General features: G+C 37.4%; 1 long non-coding RNA gene across 1 annotated transcript; it reads left to right on the forward strand.

The window, feature by feature from the left end:
• Positions 1-5,930: 5,930 nt before the first annotated feature.
• LOC148659518 (uncharacterized) lies at positions 5,931-7,603 on the forward strand. Its single transcript, XR_015939810.1, has 3 exons — positions 5,931-5,964; positions 6,663-6,720; positions 7,255-7,603. It is a non-coding gene; the product is annotated as an uncharacterized LOC148659518 (long non-coding RNA).
• The last annotated feature ends 908 nt before the right edge of the window (positions 7,604-8,511 follow it).

The following is an 8,511-nucleotide window of genomic DNA, read 5'->3' on the forward strand; positions in this document are numbered from 1 at the left end:
ATAAACCCTAACAGAGCACACCCAGAAACTTTATTGTGCTCAAATTACAATACTAAACACAAACATTTGCAACATAACAATCATTGAAGATTAAACAACTTCAAATACATTTCATTACAAATTAAACTTTGCAATTCAGATTTTTCACACTAGCTTATTTACAAAAATACACAGGACAAAGTCCCACATCACTAAAATACAGTAGAGCTTAAAACAATGACATTGTATTACAAGCATACCCATATTTGTTTCTGTTATCAATACAAATCCTCAAAGAGCACTCCCAGAAACTTTATTGTGCTCAAATTACAACATTACATCATGAAGATTGACAACTTAACATTCAGTGAGCATTAAACTAGTTTAAATACATTGCACTACAAACATTAAAAACAATTTACAGTTAGTGAGATTGTCCTTAACAGAAAACAATTTACAAACCATTTTTCCCCCCAAAGTTCTTTACAGTCCAAGAAAACACCACATTAATGCTATAACGATCCCACATTCACTTGCTCAAAACAATGCACAGAACATGGTGGTATGGTTCTAGGGTTAGAAGTAGAGATAACCCATAACAAGACAACAATAACAGCAAGGTAAAACTACTGAGCTAAAAGCTATCTCTAACCCCACACACAAATAAATAGGTACTTACCACCTGCCTCTTCAAGCTGTGAAAGGGTGTTAAACATTACAATTAACTTCATTTCAACAAAACCTAAACATTTAAACACTGCTCTTTAAAAAAAAAACTTGCCTTCTGGCTCATTTGGAAAAACACACAAAGGATGATTTCTCAAATCACTAAAAATACAGTACAGCTTAAAACAATGACATTGTGCTACAAACATACCCACATTTCTTCCTGTCATCAATACAAATCCTCAAAGAGCACTCCCAGAAACTTTATTGTGCTCAAATTACAATACTACATCATGACAATTGGCAACATAACATTCAGTGAGCATTAAACTACTTCAAGTACATTGCATTACAGACTTTAAAATCAAAGTTTACAGTTAGGGAGATTGTACCTAACAATACAAAACAATTTACAAACCATTTTTTCCCCATCATAATCAAGTTCTTTCCAAACCAAGAAAACACCACTTTACATGCTACAACGATCCCACATTCACTTGCTCAAAACAATGCACAGAACATGGTGGTATGGTTCTAGGGTTAGAAGTAAAGATAACCCATAACAAGACAACAATACCAGCAAGGTAAAACTACTGAGCTAAAAGCTATCCCTAACCCCACACACAAATAAATAGGTACTTACCACCTGCCTCTTCAAGCTATGAAAGGGTGTTAAACATTAATGATTTCAACAAAACCTTAACAAACACTGCTCTTTAAAAAAAGAACTTGAATTCTAGCTCATTTGAAAATAAAAACACACAAAAGATGATTTCTCAAATCAATAAAAATACAGTACAGCTTAAAACAATGACAATACCCACATTTCTTCCTGTCATCAATACAAATCCTCAAAGAGCACTCCCAGAAACTTTATTGTGCTCAAATTACAATACTACATCATGACAATTGGCAACAACATTCAGTGAGCATTAAACCATTTCAAGTACATTGCATTACAAATAATTAAAAACAAAGTTTACAGTTAGGTTGAAACACTGGCAGAGGAAAAAGGTCCACTGAAAAGCTGCTCCTGATGAGGCCTCTTCAAGATGCACACCATTTTCACCTTCTGTTCCAATTATGGTCAGGAAATAAAAATACGAAAAAATTTCACACTACAAACACCTCTCTTGGAAGATGGACACCGTCTCCCACATCTGCACCACACTCCATGCAGACATACAGGTACCCGATGAAACAAAGATCTGGCCACCACCTCCCACAAAATGACCAAAGTAGAAAAAAAACAACTTAAAGATTAGTTTACAATTATATTAAACATCAAAACAAAATACTTCAATTCATAACAAACCCTCCCCCAAAAGCAAGAACTCCCTTCCCACAGAAAACCCCTTGCCAATAAAAGGTAATTGTACAGTTTCCCCATTAAGAAACTGCTAAACTACCTCCACAATCAAAGAGAAAGAAATGCTCCAATTTCAGTTTTACATTGTATGACTCAAAAACAATCACAATACAAAGCAATGAAAAATTCAGAGCATAACAATTGCAAATTTCCAAAGTAACACTGCAATACACAACCTAACCAGACTATTCACACACTTAAACAGACCCAAATACATACAAGACTACTTGCTCTACATGCTTCCTTTCCACCAAACACATGCCAAAAACTTTCCCAAACTCACATTAAATATTCTAAACACCTTCAAATTGTTTTTCAAATTACAACCCAAAGCCAACAAACACATCAAAACCACCCACCTTCCACATCAGCCTTCAGGACATCACAGCTGCAAGCCAAGAGCTCCTACCCTTACAGGAGCCAGAAACAGAATGACTACCAGCCCCCAGGCTGTCTTTAAAACCCTTATGATTAACTCAGAGGTGTGGCTAATTCACCAAGACCCTATCCCAACATCTCCTTGAAATGGTCCATTTGCAAAGCCCTATTGTTTATAATGCAACACACACCTGTTTCCAATGACTAAACAAGTATTAGCAATCCCATCTACAGATCCAGTCATTCAGAATGCACGGGGGATAATGCTGGGGGTTACTTAGAGGTTCTTACAGCTGGGTTGCACCACAAGTTCTTACAAATACTCAGTTGTGGGACTACACTACTTTGTGGAACATTTGGACAGTCTTTAGAAGAAAGTTAAGTTTCAACTGAATATGCCACCTTTCCACCCAACACATACCAAAAACCTTCTCAAACTCATAGTGCACAAATATTCTAAACACCTTCAACCTTCAAACTTTTTCAAATTACTACCCAAACACATCAAAACCACTTACCTTTCTCCGCAGTCTTCAGGCCACCACAGCTGCAAGCCAAGAGCTCCTACCCTTGCAGGAGCCAGAAACAGAATGACTACTGATCCCAATGCTGTGTCTTTTAAACCCTCATGATTAACTCAGAGGTGTAGCTAATTCAGCAAGAACCTATCCCAACATCTCCTCGAAATGGTCAATTAGCAAAACCATATTGTTTATAATGTGACACACCAGTTTCCAATGACAAAGTATTAGCCAGCCCATCTACAGATCCAACCATTCAGAATGCATGGGTGACAATGCAGGGGTACTTAAGAGGTTCAGGATCTGCTGGGTACCAAAACTTTTTACAAATACTCAGTTGTGGGACTATACTACTTTGTGGAACATTTGGACAGTCACCAGAAAATGCCTGATTTTGAATCCCATTCAAAGGGGATGTTCAATCTTTTTTCAGTAATAGAAATCGAATTTTATACTGTGTATGACAGCATGTTAAATATTAAAGTACTTAAAAAGTAGGTAGATTTAATAAAAACAAGATTGCTCAGTTGGAAATATAAAAAGGTTTAATATTATACTGTAAATTAAAAACAGAAGCATAATGTAATGTATAAATAATGCACACACAGTAGGTGGTAGTGGTAGATAAATAATAAAATGTACACAACAGTATTCCACCTTCTTCATACAAATTTTTATGCATCAAAATCTTTAACTTGGTGACTTATGGAAAAATTTAAACATGTTGCTTCTACCATTATAAAGTTTATATACTGTACTTCATAAAAAGTCATAATGTTTTATACTTTTCTAAGAATGTATAGTAAAAACACCACTTCCTGTTATTATAAAAAAAGTGGTACTGAATTAATACCACTTGATAATAATGTTAATATGGAACTGTGATGTTTTGGAAACAATCTGACATTTAATTATTAAAACTTGTCCCTATCGATGTAATGGAAAATAAATAAGATCACTGCGTTGGCCATATATGATTTTTTGATATTAGGAATTTGTCTTTTCATAGACCCCAACTTGCTCTCCATGAGACACACAGACAGGGAGAGAAGCTGGGGGTCAGAGCACAGGGTCAGCCATTTTTACAGTGCCCTCAGAACAGTTGGGGGTTCACTCAGGAGCCCAATGGCATAGGACTCCTCTGCCAGCCACAGAGCCACTGCAATGGCCCAAGGAAAAGGGGATTTCCTTGCTCATATGGGGATCAAACCCACAACCTTTGGGTTATCAGCACCACATGCTTACCAATTGAGCTAACCAGCCCCCGAGAGACTGCTCATGGACCGTAATGTAGCATGCTCTACCCTTTTTCATGCATTAAGAATTTTTACTATCTAAACCTATTTTTAACATGCTTGTGGTTTGAACACTGTGTGTCTTTTTTTGCAGTTATATAAAAATATAGTGTACCTACTATTTACTTTTTAATGAGACTGTTTATTAGAAAACAAACATGTGCCCTAAGCAGGAACTGAACCCAGCTCTCCCAGAGAGGAATCCACCCCCCAAACCCACTACACCAACAGAGCACTTGCAATCATTGCTGAAACAGACAGGTCAAAATGTACCGAAAGGAATCAAGAGTGAAAGAGTCAGAAAAAATAAAACATTAACAAAGAAAGTGGACTACAGTAATACCATCAGTTATATAAATGTATCATATTTTTATCTATTAATATCATTACTAATTTCTTTTACTGCATGATTCCATATTATATTCCCTACTAAGCAGATTCTGAAAAGTACACTTTTTTACTGGAATAAAAACAGCAAGGATTCATAGAAAATACATATACTTATATATTAGAATAGTATTTTAAACTACAAATATAGTCAGAAAGAGCACATCAAAACTTTTCCAAAATAACCACAGTAAGTGACATAGTTAAAGACTTTGATGCATAAAATGTTTGTAAAGTGGAAAATTGTTGTGTACTGTTTATTTAAGCTACCACTATCAGCCATGGACATTAAATATAATGTTTATATTCCAATATTAATATCTTTTATGATAATATGATCTTGAAGGACATTATGCTCCTGTTATTTTTATGCTCAGTTACCAGAATTCCCCTTTAGTTGTAAAATTCCATTTTAATATTTAAACATGTACTTTGAATGCTTACTTCTGTATAAATCTCTTGATCACCAAACACAGAGAAGCTCAAAAGTGAAAACAGGAAGAATCAATGAATAGTATCCCACTCATAAGATTCAATCAGTTGCACTTTATTTAACCCAAAAAATGATAAATTTAGAATCCGTCTTCAAATGAATAGACCTATTATATTGAGTTTGAATAACTTTTGATTTATAATAATAATTGCTTACACTTATATAGCGCTTTTCTGGACACTCCACTCAAAGCACTTTACAGATAATGGGGATCCCCTCCACCACCACCAATGTGCAGCCCCACCTGGATGATGAGCCAGTCCACTCCCCACACACCAGCTCTCAGTGGGGAGGAGAGCAGAGTGATGAAGCCAATTCATAAATGGAGATTGTTAGGAGACCATGATTGGTAAGGGTCAATGGGAAATGTGGCCAAGACACCGGGGTTACACCTCTATTCTTTACAAGAAAGACCATGGGATTTTTAATGACCACAGAGAGTCAGGACCTTGGTTTTACATCTCATCCAAAGCACAGCACCTGTTTACAGTAGAGTGTCCTCATCACTATACTGGGGCATTAGGACCCACATGGACCACAGGATGAGCACCCCCTGCTGGTCCCACTAACACCTCTTCCAGCAGCAACCTTAGTTCTTCCCCAGGAGGTCTCCCATCCAGGTACTGACCACACTCACACCTGCTTAGCTTCAGTAGGTTGCCAGTTGTGAGTTGCAGGGTGATATGGCTGCTGGCTTGCATCTTGTTAATTTAATCTTGTTTTCAGCCATTCACTATAGCTGTTAGCTATGAAGGTTTTACCCTTCGCTGGACTTGGTACATTCTGAGGGGGAGGAGCCAGCCCAGCTCAGAGGATAAAAGAGCAGACTCCCTGTGCCTCTGTTTTCATTCAAGAGTCCAGGAGCTGAGGAGAGTGGTGAGTACTGTTTCTTTACTGATTTTGGGACAAATCTTTCATTTGCTGGTTAGTCCCATATTTTTTCTTACAAACATTATTTTAGAGAAGGGGTGCTTAGATTAAATTCACTTGGCTGCTGCTACAAAACTTTTGTTGAGAAAAGTACTTTTATTTTTAGCTTGATATTTAAAAACCCAATCTACTACCTTTTTTGTAATAGCCAACTCATACTTGTTAAAGTTTCTACTGACTTTATAAGTTGTGGAAACTTCCAAACAGCCCCATATTAATTAAGAGGACCTATTTCATTATCTTGCCAGCAGCCATAACACACTGCAGTTCCCAGATGGTAGCCCACTAAAGCTAACCAGATGTAAGCCTGGTCAATACCTGAATTGGAGACCTCCTGGGAAAAACTAAGGTTGCTGCTGGAAGAGCTGTTATTTGGGCTTGCAGGGGGCACTCACCTTTCAGTCTAGGTGGGTCCTAATGCCCCAGTATAGTGATGGGGACACTACACTGTAAAAAGGCACAGTCCTTCAGATGAAAAGTAAAACTGAGATCCTATGGTCATAAAAACTCCCAGGGCATTTCTCAAAAAGAGTTGGGGTTTTACCCTGGTGTCCTGGTCTATTTTCCCACTGGCCCTTACTGATCATGTACTCCTAATAACCCCCATCTCTGAGCTGGCTTCATCACTCTGTTCTCTTCCACAGTGAGAGCTGGTGTGTGGTGAGAGTTCTGACACACTATGGCTGCGTTTGCATCATGCAGGTAAGGCTGCACATTGGCGGCAGTGGTGGAGGGGAGTCCCCATTGCCTGTATAGCACTTTGAGTGGAGTGTCCAGGAAATCACTATATAAGTGTAAGCAATTATTATTATAATGTAATTAACTTTAAAAGGTTATAAGAAAAACAAGATAAGAAACTTGAAAAACTGGAATTTAACTAATGAAATGGACTACATTATAATTTTAAAGGTCCTTAAATTCTGTGCTGGACTGAACCAATACACACTTTAACCTCTGGGATTGGAGAAAAAGACCCCTAAGCCCTAATAGTCTGAGCACTTTAGCTACCGTACCAATAACAGAAGAGTAATAAATCAACAAAATCTTGATATGTACAATAACTACTAATCTCCTATGGCTCATATGAGTATGGCACAACTAGAGTGACGTTTAAAATCTTTCAGAACATAGCATGTCACCGTTTCCTTCAATTTAATTACGTCTAAAAGCAGTTGAACTTTAAGCTGGATCTGGATCTGACCTTTTCATATAATTTCCTCTCACCCCCTTCAAAAGATTCACGTACCTATTGTTTGTTAATCTGGAGGACTTTGGAGGCAAGAACGGGAGACATGTCACAACTGCCGTGATGGTCTGGAAAACACTACATGGCAAATCCTTGAGCTGAACACCCTGGATTCTTTTAAAAATGATGAATAAAAGGCTGCTGTGAATCAACTAGCAACCCAACAGTTTGACATGATAATTACTCATGTTAAACCAGACTATTTTTATGTACCCTATGAATGATACATACCATTGCTAAAGTCAATGTGTACATTCTTGCTCCTCTCCAGGACATCATTATGGTTGTCAATGACTCGTCCACCCTGTGCTCATAAAAATAAACACTCCTTACACATGTCACCAGTTTATTTTTCTACACATTACATTTTATTTATGAAAACTAGTTCAAAACTAGTTTTGGGTGCTCATGTAATTTTCTCTCCAGTTGGTTGTGGGTTTCCTCCAAGTAGTGAGGTTTTCTGCCACAGTCCAGGAGCATTGAGGTAGGTTAATTGCATTTTGGCATGATGAGACCTGAGGAATGGACTGGCATCCCACCCAGTCTTCATCAGTGCAGTGAGCTGTATGGTTAAACCATTGTAAATGGATTTATACCTCCTAGTTGGCAGTTATCAGTCATTTAAACCAGACCTCACTAACCAAACAATCTAATTACAATTTAAAACTGTATAACACTTACATTTTCTAGACCATTAACCTCTTTTGAATTTAACCCATTGTACTGCCAGCATGGCTAGGAGTTGTCTCTACCCCAAACTGCAACCTCTACACAACTCCATACAATTCTGACAACTCCTTTTTTCATAAATAAACTATTATATTCCTGCCGTTGGTCTACTCTGTAATCCTAAACTGCTGCACCTATAACAATTTCACACTAACTAGTTACATAAATATTTCACAAACAAGGTGTTACAAAAATAGAACTTTCCTTTGCAATGCAGTCTCAACCCATACAGTATGAAATGGCTTGATCTGTAGCAGTAGTACTATCTCAATCCCACACTTTTGTCCCCCTGTTACATCAACTGTTACATTAAGAGAGACTTAGTAATGCCAGCACCCCAATTCACTGCAAATACAATAAACCTGATATACTACACAACATACTTAAGTAAATTGCTTTTCAGACATTTTCACTTGAAATGGAATGGAAAACTGAAATTATACAGCAATTACTCATAAATGAAAGTGTATAGTGGGAGGCACCACGGAGAGCACCAGTAAAAAGTCAACACCCCAGCT

Source organism: Lepisosteus platostomus, chromosome 6 (assembly GCF_059453375.1).
Source record: "Lepisosteus platostomus isolate fLepPlt1 chromosome 6, fLepPlt1.hap1, whole genome shotgun sequence".
NCBI classification, from domain to species: domain Eukaryota; kingdom Metazoa; phylum Chordata; class Actinopteri; order Semionotiformes; family Lepisosteidae; genus Lepisosteus; species Lepisosteus platostomus.